General features: G+C 42.6%; 1 long non-coding RNA gene across 1 annotated transcript in view; it reads left to right on the top strand.

Moving 5' to 3' along the window:
• LOC149748054 (uncharacterized) overlaps positions 1 to 14,402 on the top strand; it is a 234,409-nt gene extending 220,007 nt beyond the window's left edge. The window contains exon 4 of the long non-coding RNA XR_016395000.1: positions 14,322 to 14,402. This is a non-coding gene — a long non-coding RNA (uncharacterized LOC149748054). The remainder of the gene's footprint in view (positions 1 to 14,321) is intronic.
• Positions 14,403 to 15,013: the final 611 nt, after the last annotated feature.

The following is a 15,013-nucleotide window of genomic DNA, read 5'->3' as shown; positions in this document are numbered from 1 at the left end:
GGACGTGCTGAATTAACTGCAGGCTTCATTTTGTAGGAGTTGGTATCAGTGGATGGGGTGCTACCTCAGCCCTTTTGAAAGTAGCAGACGGAGGTGGCTCCAATAATTCCATTAAGACCGTGGATACACACTTGCCTTGGGGATTTGAAGTTGGGCTTAATCAAATCTGGATTTGACATTTCACAGCCCACATCAAGGGTTTCTACAAAGGAACATCAGAGCAGTGCCAGCTATGCTATTGCTCTGACTTAGTGCCTTCTCCTGGGGAACTGAACAGGCCTTGTGCTAATCTTGTTGATGCTTTCACTGCACCTCTGCCCTGCTGTACAGCACTCAGAGCTTCTGCAGGCCACAGTTTCTTGCCATCTGTGAAAAAGTATTTATTTAGTGCCTATCATGCCCCACGGCGCTGGGCTAGGGTCTGGGATGGGTGCAATGGTAAACAAGACTAACTGTACTCTGAGCTGCACTTGTAAACATTACACATAGTAGGAGCTACAGATGCTCAACCCATGGCTGAAAAGCAATTAACTATTTTTATTCATTCATTACCAACCATGTCCTAATAGGTTATGCCCACCCTTGAGGAGTTTAAAGTCCAGTCCAGTGGTTCTCAGCTTTAGTCACCTAAGAAGCCCCAGGAAGGCCTATTTCACATGGGAATATGAGGCATCTGCACTTCTCAGAGGCAGATGTTTTTGAGGCACTTGTTCTTTGGACCACACTTTGAGAAATATTGATACATGTAGAAGTGATGTAAACAAACCACTGTGAAAATAGCATAATAAATTCTGCACCTGTCACAGTGGAGGCTCAAAGGTGAGAGAGCACAGTCCTATTCCGGAGGCCAGAGGAGGCTTCCAAGATGAAGTTCTAGATCTTGAGGGATGATGGAGGGTCATTTTTTTTTTTTTTTTAAACAGGCTTTAAGACTTCACTAGCTCTTTTTTTTTTTAATTTATTTATTTTTGGCTGTGTTGGGTCTTTGCTGCTGTGTGCGGGCTTTCTCTAGTTGCAGCAAGCGTGGGCTACTCTTCGTTGCAGTGCGTGGGCTTCTCATTGCGGTGACTTCTCTTGTTGCGCAGCACGGACTCTAGGTGCATGGGCCTCAGTATCTGTGGCATGTGGGCTCAATAGTTGTGACTCGCGGGCTCTAGAGCCCAGGCTCAGTAGCTGTGGCGCACGGGCTTAGTTGCTCCGTGGCATGTGGGATCTTCCCGGACCAGGGCTTGAACTCGTGTCCCCTGCATTGGCAGGTGGATTCTCAACCACTGCGCCACCAGGGAAGCCAGTCAGACAGTGCCACAGGTGGGAACAGCTGGGAGTGGGAGAGAATTCCAGGCAACGAGGAGAGCGGGAAAAGGACACCAGAGTGGAGAGGGTAGACCTGTTTAGGTGCCCTGTGAGCATAGAGCTGGGAGGGTCAGTGAGGGAATACGGTGCTGGGAAGTAGTCTGGAGGCAGGTCATGGAAGATCTTGAAAGCCAATGTCGGATTGAGAAACCGTTAGCGAGAAACCATTTTGTAGCAGAGAAATAATGTGATCAAATTTGCATATCAGACGGAGTAGTCAGGGGGCAGTGTGGTGTTGGATGAGAAACAATGTGGGACACAAGGAGCACTTAGGAGGTTCTCCATGAGTGTCATTAAGTGTAAAAATAATAGGGTTGTTGTCAGGATATACATGCAAAGCATTCTTTGGCTGTAAAGATATATATGTAAGAAAGCTGACCCACCAGCCACAGGAAGAGCGGGAATCACAGAGGAGCAGGCTGCCAGAACCTTCCCTTGGGAGCTCCGCCGTTAGCATTAGGCAGGTACTATGCCTGCACCTGCTCTCACCTTTCTTTCCATTCACTGGCTTCCTCTATGTGTTGTATCTTCCTCACACCTTCTTCCAACTCCAAATTTCTACTTGCTTAGGAATAAAGGAAAAAGATGCAGATGGAACACATGTGACATATGGGGTGAGTGTAGGAGGACCCCCAGAATCTCCTCAATGCTGCCCCTTCACTTTGCGGGTGGCCTTGAACAAAGCCTTTTGCACATTAGTGATCCATTTGTTAGTGGACCCTGAATTTATTTATACAATGACAGTCATTGGCTGTTGTTGTTTTTTTTTAATTATCTTTTTTCCTAATGGAAAAACCTACAAGTTTGAATTAATGCCAAGTAATTGATTTTGTGAGCCACAGCTGCAAAGGAGTATGAGATGCATAAATGTAGGTATTTTATTTCTCTAGCGAGACTTTGTTAATTCAGAATAGGAGAAAACAATTACTAGCATAAATATATGAATATTCTGAACTATGGACCATTATAAAGCCTTCAGTCTTATTTTCAAGTGTAAGAATTTAAACTTAGTTCCTGTTACAATTACGTCTTTGAGGGCCTCCTTAAATAAATTATTTAGAGTGATTCGTAACAGACATGTCAGTTCCTTTTTATGTAAACAGTCCTCCCACATTTTTTTAAATGGTATATTATTTTGCACAACTTTAATATTCTCCTTGCTAAAGGTGAATGCATCATTCATTTCTTTAGAAAACCCATTGCCCCATGAAGTGAAAGATAAATTTCAAACTCTGCCCTAGCACCAACTGTTACAGATTAAAAATATGTCTCACTATCTAAGATTGAGAGGAGCGTATTTTGGCAACCAAACTTCGTAAACGTCAGAACAAGTAAGGTTTTTCTTTGTCAGCCACAGCTTCTTCCCAGAGGTCATTATCCAGGTTTTCAAGACTCTAGGTCAGCCTTGGATTCAGGTTTCAAAAGCCTTTAGTTCTACAAACATCCAAAAGTCATGAAAATTTCTCATTAGCCCATTGGCAGTGTTCCCCGTAAATAGCGACTTCCACTTCTTCCCACAAGGCTGGGCTAAGAGAACTTGCTGTCTGAAGCAAATACATACCCAAAGTCCTCACCACACACAAGTTGCCATGAAAAACAAGCAGAAACAGGACCAGCAGGAGAGGCAGACACAGAGATGCCTATCCATTCCCTGTGCTTCTTTGGCCCATACCTGCTTTCTTTGAGGCTAGTGCTGATTTGCAAGCCTTGGAAGGAACTGGTTATGAAGGTTTTTGTCAATTAAAGGGAAGCCAAGCCTCCCCCTCTTGGCTGCTCCAATGGAGCTGATTGCCCTGTGGTCTGGATATTCTCTCTACATGGTGGCTTCTGGGGCGGTGAGCTTAGTCTCTGTGCAGCTGACATGGAGGCAGAGGGGACGCATCTAATCATCTACAAGCGGCATGCATTTCAGTTCTCCTAAACCATCTCTGACAAGCTTCAGGTGAGGCCCCATCCCTGGGGTGTGTATCAGTTTGGGGGAATCACTCCATGTCCTTCAGGATTTTATAAACTTTGATCTTAGCCCCTCTTAATGGGAATCTCTCAAGGCCTAAGTCTTGACTATTCTGTTCTGTCCTCACAGGATATCTCTTAATCCACTCCATCGATTTAGCAGCCCTTTCTTCGACTTTGGAGTTCTGTCCTGTTTCTTTGAGAATTCAATTTAGGGAACAGCCTAGTATAACGGGTAACTTCATGATCCTTGGCATTTGCAAGTCCAGAGATCAAGCCCAGGCTCTGCCATGGAATTGCACTGAGATCGGGGACGAGGTGCTTAACTTTCCTGAGTTTATTTCCTCGTTAGTAAACTCAGAAGAGCAACAGCACACTCTTTATCAAGTTTTTATAAGGATTAAATAAATTAACACATATACCTATTAGAATACCTGGTCCCTACAAAAGTAAGTGTGATAATCTGGAAACACAAACATCACTAGATGACTGAGTTCTCTTCTTTACATGAATGTTTGACCAACTACAATCTACGTATTTGGTAGCAATACAATCCCAGAATTTTTCTGACCCGAAATAAAGTGCAGTTGATCCCATCTAGGCTTAAAGTGGCAGCTGTTCTAAAGGTGTTGACTTTGTACCTTCCATACACAGGACCACACTGTGCATCTTACTGAAAGCCACATTCATTATTTGTCACTTGTTCAATGCCTCCTCTTGTCTAGGCACTGTGTTAGGCAGTGAGATCTCAAAGGAGAATAAAACAAGGCCTTTACCCTTAGAACCCTTGTAGTGCTGTTCAGTGTATGTACATAGTCACTGCGCGCAGTGCCCTGCTGATTAGTCAGTGTTTAGCTACCATAACAAACAGTCCCAGTGTCTCAGTGGCTCAATGAAAGCTGATTTCTTATTCACATTGTATTAGTTATCTATTGCATGGCAGCAAATGACTCCAAAACTTAACAGTTTAAAACAACAAACACGTCGAGTATACTTCAATTTAAAAAAAAAAAAAAAAGGAATTTTCTCACACAGTTTCTAAGATTCGAGAATCCAGGAGCAGCTTCGCTGGGTGACTCTAGCCCAGTGTCTCTCACAATGTTGTATTCGAACTATCTGCTGGAGTTGCAGTCGTTTGAAGGACCAGCTGGGATTAGAATTCTTTTCCCACCTCACTCCCCTGATTATTGTCAGGCCTCAACTCCTTGATGGCTGTTGGAAGGAGATCTCCATTCCTTACCATGTGGGTGTCTCCACAGGCATGGCAGCTGGCATCCCCAAAAAGTAATGAGAAAGAGAGGATGAGAATGAGCGAAAGACCACCAACGGCAGAGGCAGAGGTTACAGGCTTTTATAACCTAATCTCAGAAGTGGCATACCATCACTTCTGCCATATGCTATTGGAGATGAATGCACAAGGGTACGAATACCAGGAGATGTGACCATTGGAGGGCGGCTACCACACAGTGAACATGAGTCATAGTCTATTGTGAGTTGTTGGTCGGGGGAGATGGATGGGGGCAGAGAGTCTGCTCCACACAGTTTCGTTTTAGGACCCCCGTCTCCTTCCATCCTGAGACTCCTCCTTGTGCCCTTGGAGTTTTCCACCTGATCCTCTGCATCTTGCCAGGAGGTCAAGAGTAAGGAAAAGGCACTAGGGCTGCCCAGCAGATCTTAGTGACCAGACTCGCACATTGTGTACATTACTTTGGCCCACATTCCTCCAGCCAGAAATCACCTAATTGCAGAGGAGGCTGGGAAATGTGTTCTATCTGTGACCCTGGATTAAAAGGAAATGGGATTTGGCAAATGTATAGCAGGCAGTCTGCCACACCCTCTATTTGAAAAGAGATTGTACATTTAAACAGCTTAAATTTTTAAAAAACCAGCCTGTTCAGTTTTAACACAACAACAAAAAAATATGATCGCCTGCCACTATGTGACAAAGCAACTGATTGAGTGCATATTTTCACCTTTTCAATGCATTGTAAATGCAGCCCCTATTTAAGGGGCCTGAAAGCAGGTGGTGGAGAGCAGTTCCTGAACCATTAAGTTTGCCGCCTTTTCAGGAATACTATTAGGATGCTGACAGAAACAAGTCTTGCCTTGTTTCCCAAGTGGAGAAAGAAGAAAGTCTTTATTCCCAAGCAAACGAAAATACAAGTCACAAGACTAAAATTATGGATGCAAAACAATATATTAAAATGTGGCTTGTGTGTAGTATTTGCATGCATTTTAATATGTATCTGTCATTCCCTTTGCTAAATTCAGTAGGCACTGAAAATATTAAGCAACTGAGTACAGCTAATAATTAGAGGAATTATTTTGAAATATATTTTAACCCATTTATGTTCCTATTGCCAAACCTCTTGGTCTTAAAGGGCTCTGAGATGTCATATCAGATCATTTAATTGGTCAGATCTCAGATCTCTGTGGCCTAGGAACAACTCACCAAAGTATTTTTCATAAACTGACGTGGTAACACTCAAATGATTGGAAAAACTAAAATCATTCCTAGGATATAAAAATTTCATATCAGATTTGAAAGCTGGAAAAGTCTGTAGATATTAGATATTAGTCTGTAGATATCGGTATTAGATATTTCCATCTCTCCTACTTATTCTGAAGTCTGGCCATATTTAAGATTTCATGAGACATTTAAGACCACTTTTTGCAAAACCCAAATTTGCTGAGCCTTCTGCTCCAGTTATCTTTGCAGCTAAAGTTTTCAGAATCGGTTTTGCCCTTTACTGGGGTTTGTTTGCCTGGCTTTCTAAGTTGAGCAAACCCCAGTAAGAGAAATCACTTTTAGGGCCGTAGCAAAAATGAACCAAATTTCAACCACACGTAGAATCTTTGCTCTCTGCACATCGAGGCTTCTGGGCCAGAGAAGAAGAATATATTTCATGAGAATGCAGCTCTAAGTCATAAACTTGAAATACATCAAGCTCTGTGTTGTTAATTGGCACTTACCTCACCTGAAGGCTTTTGCCAAGAAGAGCAGAGGGTTTTAATGGGGAAGGAAGTAAGGAAAGAGCCTGGAGCTCTGGAAAACAGGCCCAGCCACATGTGATTTTTAGCTGAGGGGCTTCCCACCCCCCAGGATGCTAGAGCAACAAAGTGGCCTATGTGCTTTCTCAAACCTCGGCTGTTTGTTTGGGGGGTAATGCTCAGACTGGGGCATGAGTGATAACTGCTTCACGTAATTACGAAGACAGCTTGAAAACTATGCCCCTCTTTGTTTCGGCCTCCAGATGACGGCCGTCTAACCGCTGTTTGTGCCAGTTTTATTTCAAAGCGCTTTTCTTTCCATATTTCAAAGGTCAGTGTGTTTACTGGTGGCCAAAAAGAGCCTGTGTGTGAGAGAAAGAAACACATGTGGTTGAGTGGCAGAGCTGGATGAGGAGTCAGAACTGAATCCCAATCCTAGATTGGCTTCTAGATCTGTGAGAGAACTGAATTTATTTGACCTCCCCTTCTTCATTACCATAGAAAGGAGAGGAAGTAAATGGTATCAGTGGTCTCTTCTAGGTGAAAAGAAAAAAAAAAAAAAAATTCTAGAAGTCTGATTCAGGAAGAAGAAATGGAGGTGTTCCCAGTAAAGAAACATCATCAAATACGTATCCAAGAAAATGTCCATTTCATCTTCTCAAAATGGAAATGTTTCTTCCTTCAAAGAAAGCAGGCTGTATAGTCTGGTCACCCTTGGAAACCTTGAGATTGTTTTCAGTCAAGGAATATTAGCACAGGGAAATAAAGCAAGCACCAAACACTTTCTCAGGAGTCTCCGTTGGCTTTCTGACATCATTGCTTCATCAAAGCTGATCAGACTGAGTTACCTGCCCTTTTATTAAAACATTAGAGTTTCTATTATGAATATTTGAAAACAGCATCAAATTTCAATTACATAAGCTCAATACCTATTTCAAATGTCCTTCATGATTCATTTTCTTCTAACCTGTGTTTTCCACATCCATCTTCCCTCCGTTTTCTGTATATTGAGCTGCTGGGGAAAGGAGGTGAGTAAGCTGCAGAAGTGGTAAAGAGCATGTATTCTGAAAGTGGGTTTACCTGGGTTCAAATTTAGTCTTCCCAATTATTAGTTGTGTGACCTTGCATGATTTACTTAATCTCTCTGTGCCTCAGTTTGCTTGTCTACTAATGCAAGTACTCACTTCCTGGTGTTGTGAGGATTAAGTGGATTGATATGTAGAGTAGTGCCTGGCTCTCAGCAAGCATTCAATTAGCTAATCATGAAAAACACTCCCCTTTTTGAAATGAATTCTGTATTTGGAAAAAAAAACTTCTCTTTCGTGCCACCGTTTCTCTTCTTGAATCAATCCACCTACACCTGTAGAAGTGAAAAAGTAAATTTGCAAATGCCAAGGGAACAGTGCCTGTGTTGTAAAAGGGAGAAAAAAGTAAAAGAGAAAAAGAGAACAAATGAAATGTCCAAAACTTAATCTTCCAGTGACTGTGAATTTCCAGCCTCCTTTGAAGTAAGGGTACTCTTTACCTTGAGTTCGTACAAGACAAACAGAATTCTCACTACTTGACCAGGAAAAGGCATGGCAACTCTTGGCTGTGATTCAAGAAGGAATGAAGGGGGAAGGGAGGGAGCACAAAAAAGGGGAACTACAGTGTATTGAAGACCTTGGCTAGGCCTTGCATTTCCATTCCATTTAATCCGTTAGTTGAATATTATTAGCTCCATTTTACAATCAAAGAAAGCAGGGTTCAGGAAAATTAAGTGACTTTTCAAAGTCTGTTCAGCCAGTTATTGGTGTTGCTGGGATTTAAACCCACTTCTACTGGATGCCAAGACCCCTGCCTTTGTCTCCTTTCTATATCGCCTTCCTAGGAAGGATTCAGCTGGGATGGGGTTCTGAGGGGCCATCAGCAGTATAGACTGAACCAAGACTCCAGCTTATCCACTACCATGTGCACAATATTAGCAAGAGGCTAATATTTCTAAGCCATTTCTGCCCTACTTCAAATGAAGTAGACTCATGTGAGTCTTTGTTGTGAACCACGTAATTTTAGGCATCAAGGAGAGGGGAAACTTTTGAAATTAATTCCCTTTCACTGCTGAAGTCAGAACTTCCTCCTGGATCACAGCCTTTCCAACAGTAGTCCATGCTAGCTTTTCAACATCTTCAGCATCTCTGCAGAGTAGACAGCAGGATGACCTCACCCAGATGCTCACGGCAGCTGGTGCCACACATGCGCAGGACGCCAACCCCATCCTCAACCCCCGGCCCACATCCACCACCGCAGACCCACTGCGGGAGCTCCCCTGTTGTTGCTGGGGATGGCGATGTCCACACAGCGCAGAGAAGAGTCACTGTGACACAGTGACGGCAGGCGGGTTAACATAAGACGGCTCTGAGATCAGACCTGGATCAGTAACCGCCGGAAGTCGCGGCTCCAGGAAGGTGGCCTGGATAGAGTTAGGGAAGTTCCCAGAAGAGAGGCGGCCAGCAGTAGAAGTGGCAGCAGCAAACTTCGGCACAGCTCACTGGCCAGTATCCCTGGAGGATATGACACTGAAGTCAGCCTGGTTACCAATGGCAACAACAGCGCCAGCCGCCAGGGGAGACTTCTCCCAGGTTCTCTGTAGGTGTATGAGGTGATACCATCATTTTTCCTTTCACAGATGTACTGTTCCATTTGGTAGTCAAGGTTGGTGACACCTAAGTGGGTTCCTGCTGCAAGGAATTTGAGGACATCCTCCTTTTTCATTTGCAGGTCATCAAGGGCTCCCGACACTATGAACATTTCCCTTTAAGTCATGAAGGGAACCCAGAGCAGTGCCTTATGGACCCCTCTCTAAGTAGCCCGGGAAAGTGCAAAACTTTTTCATGAAGATGAAGAGAGTTTGGGCACATGAATTCCTTCCTGGTCATGACCTTGACCCCCACCTCCTTTATTGCCTTAGAGCAAGTATGGTCCATGTTGATAAGAATCTGGCAAAGAAGCCCAGGTTATTTTTTTCATACCTAATTATTTCATTTCAGTTCAACCAGGTTTTCTAAACCTGTTTGTGTGTGTTTAGACATACAGTGTAAGTAATTTGTGAGTATGTACTGAGAAGCCTTATCCAAATTCCTTTTAAGAAAGATGCCAGGACCTCATTCTCAATTCTGTTACTGAAGCTGTGATTTTTCCATTTTAGAGTTGAGATGCTAAAGCTAAACACGAATATGCATTTCACTTTCAATAAAATCACCGGCTGGTAAAACCCAGATTAAAACGGAGCATTGGAAATCAAGCTGCCTTTTTCTATTAGAACTAACAAAAGCTGTTTCATTTTCCAAATCCAGAGTTCTAGATGCTGAAATCCTATTTGTAGGAAATGCTAGGCATTATTAAAAATGCAGATAGTAATCACAAGCTGACATGTTTTCTTGTGGTTGCCAGGATGTTTTAACGACAAAGCTAAGGACAGGTGCTTTAATCAAAGAACAAAGAACAGGGAGAAGACATGAAATGCTCCAAAGCATTTAGGAAAAATAATGCTTTCTCTGGACACTTGGCAGTGACCTCATTGTTAGGAAAAATCTGTCTAAAACACATCTCTTTCCTTATTATTTCTTTTTCTCTGCTTATATTTCTCCTCGGTCTGTAGTTCTTCATCTTAAAATAACAACTATAATAGTAATAACAACAAAACCAAAAACTTTGTTTGGCTGAGTGAGCCCTTTAGTCCCTATCTAAAAAAGAGATTCTTAAACTGGGCTCCATGTATTTTTCTAATGGTATTTTTTTTTTCTGGGAATTAGGTTCACAGCTTTTGTAAACATGCAAAGTACTTATATCCCTCCCAAAGAAGTTAAGCCAAAAAAAATAAAAGACAAACAAATGCTGAAGAAATATAAGGTACCCTTCTCTTAGTGCATCACTCTTGTACTGCCACCTTGTTTCAGCCGGGCTTTTGATAATAGCTAGAGTAGTCAATTCGAAGTTAAATTTTCTTGTCAGAAAAGATACGGTGCTGCTCATTACTTTGAATATTGTAGGAAGATGGAATCACTCAGATATCCTGCTATCCACTTCAGCTCAAACTCATGTTCCCTCCCAAACCGTTTCCACTTTACCAAGGTACCATGACCTCTTCCTTCTCTTAAGCACCCTTGTTTGAGATCTAAGTTGTTTGGGGGTCTTTCCAGATGTTTATCTCTCCATCTAATCAGTTGTCAATCCTCTCAGGTCACCTTCAGAAGTCTCTTACATACAACTCTTCCTTTTGGTTCTTAAAAACCAGCATAGTCTACCCTTGGTGGTTTTTACCACTGACTGAACATGAGGATTACACAGGGAGCTTTTTACCTTATACTGAAGCTTAGACCCTAGACCCAGAAAGTTCCATATAACTACTCAGGGTTAGAGCCTGGGCATCTGAATTTGTTAAAAGCTCCTTAGGGTGCAGCCAGTGCTGAGATTCATTTGCCTACCCTATCTTATTTGACTGTATTTTTTACTATTCTAGTCATTTTACCATCTAGCTGGTGATCCCGTCCAATCTTGCTACCCTCTGCCTTATTCTATATTACTTTCCTTTCCCCCAGATTAATCTTCTCAGCATCTTAAGTTCCTTACGGTTATTTTTTTTTTTTTAATCAGGAAACCCTGTTGCATTCCACTGCCTGTCTGTAGAGGCATTTAAGTTGCTCTGCAGGGCTGTAGGGGTTCCCCGGAACCCCCTGGGGCCTCTGACTCGGAAGAACGAAGGGATACTGCTACTTAGCCTCTCTCTCCCCTAGTTTTGCAAATACGACCCTCCAAAATAAAGTGACTCAACTTGCTTAAAGACACAATCAGTTAATGGCAGAGATGGATCTAGAACTCAAATCCCCTTACCCTTGGCCCCCTTGTTGAATTCAGAATGCTGCCTATCCCAGGGCTATAATAATGGGTGATAGAAGCCAACGCTGGGCTTTTGCCATTTTCCTCCATCGGCTCACTCTGTTCTGCAATCTCGGCTTTTCTCTGTCTGGAACATCTTCAGCAGGTGTATCTGCATCTTCAGGAAAATCAGACGTGACTGAAAATTTTGGCTGGTCCAGTTTGTCATGCCTTGCTGACAGCAGCCCTGGGAGCTGTGGGACCAGTAACACTGCAGCCTCCATGCCATGCCTGTCAACCTAATAACGCTGTGTTTAAACACAGTGTGTTCTGCTTTCGCCTAGGAGTCTGTCTATGATGCTTTATATTAAACAGTTAACTTTAGGACAAGCTCTATGGGTTATGGAAGTAGCAGCTTATCTGTGAGTCAAAGAAAACCAATGGTCAACCTGCCCAGAATTATTACCCTTACCTGCCTCGCACGTTAACTGAAGTTCTCAGTTTTGGTCACTCTTCCTGGTAATAAGGCAATCTTCATTTTGTAAAATGCAAATGTGACATCCAGAAAGCATAACATTAACTTACCAGCATTCATTACTATCTTAAACCAGAGTTGATCTTTTACTTTTTTTTTTACGGTACGCGGGCCTCTCACTGCTGTGGCCTCTCCCGTTGCAGAGCACAGGCTCCGGACGCGCAGGCCCAGCGGCTACGGCTCACGGGCCCAGCCGCTCCGCGGCATGCGGGATCTTCCCGGACCGGGGCACGAACCCGTGTCCCCTGCATCGGCAGGCGGACTCTCACCCACTGCGCCACCAGGGAAGCCCTGAATTTTTACTTTTTATATTATCACCTAGTTCAGAGCGAAGCCCTAAAGGAATAGAGCTAGTGTGGGTAAAAGTTGATTGGTGAAGGGTGGGTATGGAGGAGAGCAGAAAAAAAAATCTAGAGCTTGGGTACAGTGTTATATAAGGAGCCTGGACATTAACAGGAGAGAGAAAAATGGAGAGAGTGCCAAAGAGTAAGTTCTGCCTGATTCCCAGTTTTGCCAAATTCAACATTTTCCCCAGAGTTCTCCTTGGTTAGCTTCCTTTCTTTGTTGATTTTGCCCAGCATTGGATGAAATGCTGAAAATTTGGAAAGAATAATAGCAATCATGATAGCTAACATTTATTGATACTGTTTGCCAGACATTGCTTGAAGCATCTACATGCATCAACTTATTTCATTCTTCCCCCAACATTTGGAGATGCCATTAACAGCCCCATTTCACAAATGATGACACTGAGGCCCAGAGGTTTGAAGAACTTCCTTAAGATCATCCAGCAAGTAAATGGTGGAATTAAGGTTCCAACCCAAGCAGTCTGGCTCCAAAGCCTATATTCTTAACCCCTGTGACCTGCTGTCTCCAAAATCACATCATTTGTTTTATTTATTTATTTTTATTTTATTTTATTTATTTTTGGCTGCATTACGTGGCTTGTGGGATGTTAATTCCCTGACCAGGGATTGAACCCGGGGCCTGGGCAGGGAAAGTGCCAAGTCCTAACCACTGGACAGCTAGGGAATTCCTGAAGATCACAGCATTTGTAAGCAAATGGTAGGGTAAATCTTCAAATATGGACAGTCTGATTCCTGATCATCCTACTATAACCTCCTGGGATGAAGTGGATTTTTTGAAACACACCAGACCTTTACAGTCATGGAGACTCTAGTGGTCCAGAGAAAGTTTCTTGGTTTAGCATCTTCCTAAAGTTGTAGCAGTATGGTGTCTTAATAACAGTGCTCTATTGTTTTAATATAAAATGCCAATCTGACAAAGGCAGTTGAGTGTAAACCTCACAAAGTGTTGGGCAAAATCCCTGCCCAGCTGTTACTGTCCTAGACTGAAATGGAGAATTCTTGCAAAATTACTTCCTGTCTCTGTAAAAGGTCAGCTGGAATAAAAATTGGTTAATATTTCTCCTTCCTCTATATAGCCAAACACTGCTAGTATCCAGGGAACATCAAAAGTAAACCTGAAATCTTGGGTTTAGGAAATCACTGCACCATCTTTTGTTGTATTTAGCAAGGCCCTCTGGAGGGCTTTTTGGATATTATCTAATGAATTCTCATAGACATTCAGCCAAGTTTTAATCCCTTGGAGTGCCACCTTCCTGCTAAGAAGAACTTCCTGGAAATAAAGCAGATGACAGGTGTCAGATTAATGTAAAAATGTGGCTATAGTTTGGAGAAAGACTTGCTCAACTCGTCTTCTCCCCTCTAATGATGGGAAGAGTTCTGGGAAGATGGTCCATTTGGGGGCTGGAGAAAAGAATCAAATGTGTATTAGGCTAGTGCTACTGGAACTCAGCTTCTTGGTGATTCTCTGGGAGCTGAGAGAATGGAAACAGGATTGCTGAAGGGAGATGGGAAAGGCTGAGGGATGGAGCAGCAAGTTTACATGGTGTATAAACTACCGGGGGCTCCATGTTTGAAATTATTCCCTCTTCTAATAACTAGCTATTTTCATATTCAAATTATTTCTCCCTACTGTTCAATAAATAAATGTGAAACAAAATCAAACAAACAAAAATACTCATTTTGTCAGAAAAGGTTCTTTTCTGTTATTCCACAGTTTTCAGGAGGGAGATGCCTCGCCCGCTCTGTTAATAGATTTGACCTATCTTTGCTTGAGAACATCTTTCATTTCCATGGTAGCCTTAAAGAAACAGTAAGACATGGCAACAGGGATTCCCAATCTTTTTGTCAAGAGAAGCTGCTTTTCCTTTTCTCTAGAGCTTTAAGGTCAAGGGATGGAGATGGGGAGTTTCCAGCAGATGTTTCATTCTTCCCTGGGGAGGCTATCAACCCCCAGGCCACTGACTTCTGCTCTATGAGATCAGGCTTTGAGATTTACCAGCAGATTTTCATTGACTGGTTGAGAACTCAGGTACAAGGATTCTTCCACCTGACGAGAAATGGTAAAACTCAAAAAAAAAAAAAAGAAAAAATCAATCACTTGCTGTTTCACTTCCCCAGAACATGTTCCGAGCACCAGCTAAACTCATATCCCACCAGGTTTAGAGTGAAGTTGACATAGTTTGGCCTCTGGAATTTCTTCGTAGTTTTGCACCATCTTTGTATATATCCCGAACTGAGTTTCAAATTTCATTCTCTTGTTGCCCTAGGTTGAGTTCCAGGCTTACCATATTGATCGAATGGACCTTCAGCCAGGTTTTCACCCCTTGGAGTGCCATCTTTCATCTAAGGTAAAAACTTCCCTGGAAATAAATCTCTGACTATAGGTGCTCACAATCCCCACTGTTTACTCTTAAACCGTTCGTATTTCTTGAGTTTTCAGGGTAAAAACTGAGATGTTGAGTTGAGGGTACAAACTGTGCTTCTGTTCTGAGTTGGAGGATGTGTAATATGGAGATGGAGAAACTGTTTGAATTGTCCAGGTAGCCATGCTAGGATGATTCCCTAGGAATACCTTATGGAGGAGTGTATGGGCATCAGAATTTAACCCATAGAATTGCAGATTTTAGAGTTAGAAGGAATTTCAGTAGATCATTTGGTCCAGTCCAAACGTCTTGGGTAGAATGACCTCATTTTACAGATGACACAGAGGCCTGGAGAGACTAAAGCCATATCTGAAGTTATCTGGTTATCTTCTAAGAGTGCCTAGGGCCCTTATCTTCTGCCTCCTACTTTATGCTACTTTACAAATATTTAAAGGAACCTATGATGCCAACATGTAATGACTTATGTACACGTGGTGTTTGCAAGGGAGAGAAAGAGAATGGAATCTTTATGAGATCAGTCCTTCTGATTCCTAGCCTAATTTGACTCCTTTAAGAATCTGGCCCAAACTCAATCA

Source organism: Delphinapterus leucas, chromosome 11 (genome assembly GCF_059928025.1).
Source record: "Delphinapterus leucas isolate spDelLeu-1000000601 "Yukka" chromosome 11, BTC_Dleu_Yukka2, whole genome shotgun sequence".
Taxonomy (NCBI): Eukaryota; Metazoa; Chordata; class Mammalia; order Artiodactyla; family Monodontidae; genus Delphinapterus; species Delphinapterus leucas.
The sequence above is the reverse complement of the archived record's forward strand: the minus strand, read 5'-3'. Positions and strand labels throughout refer to the sequence as shown.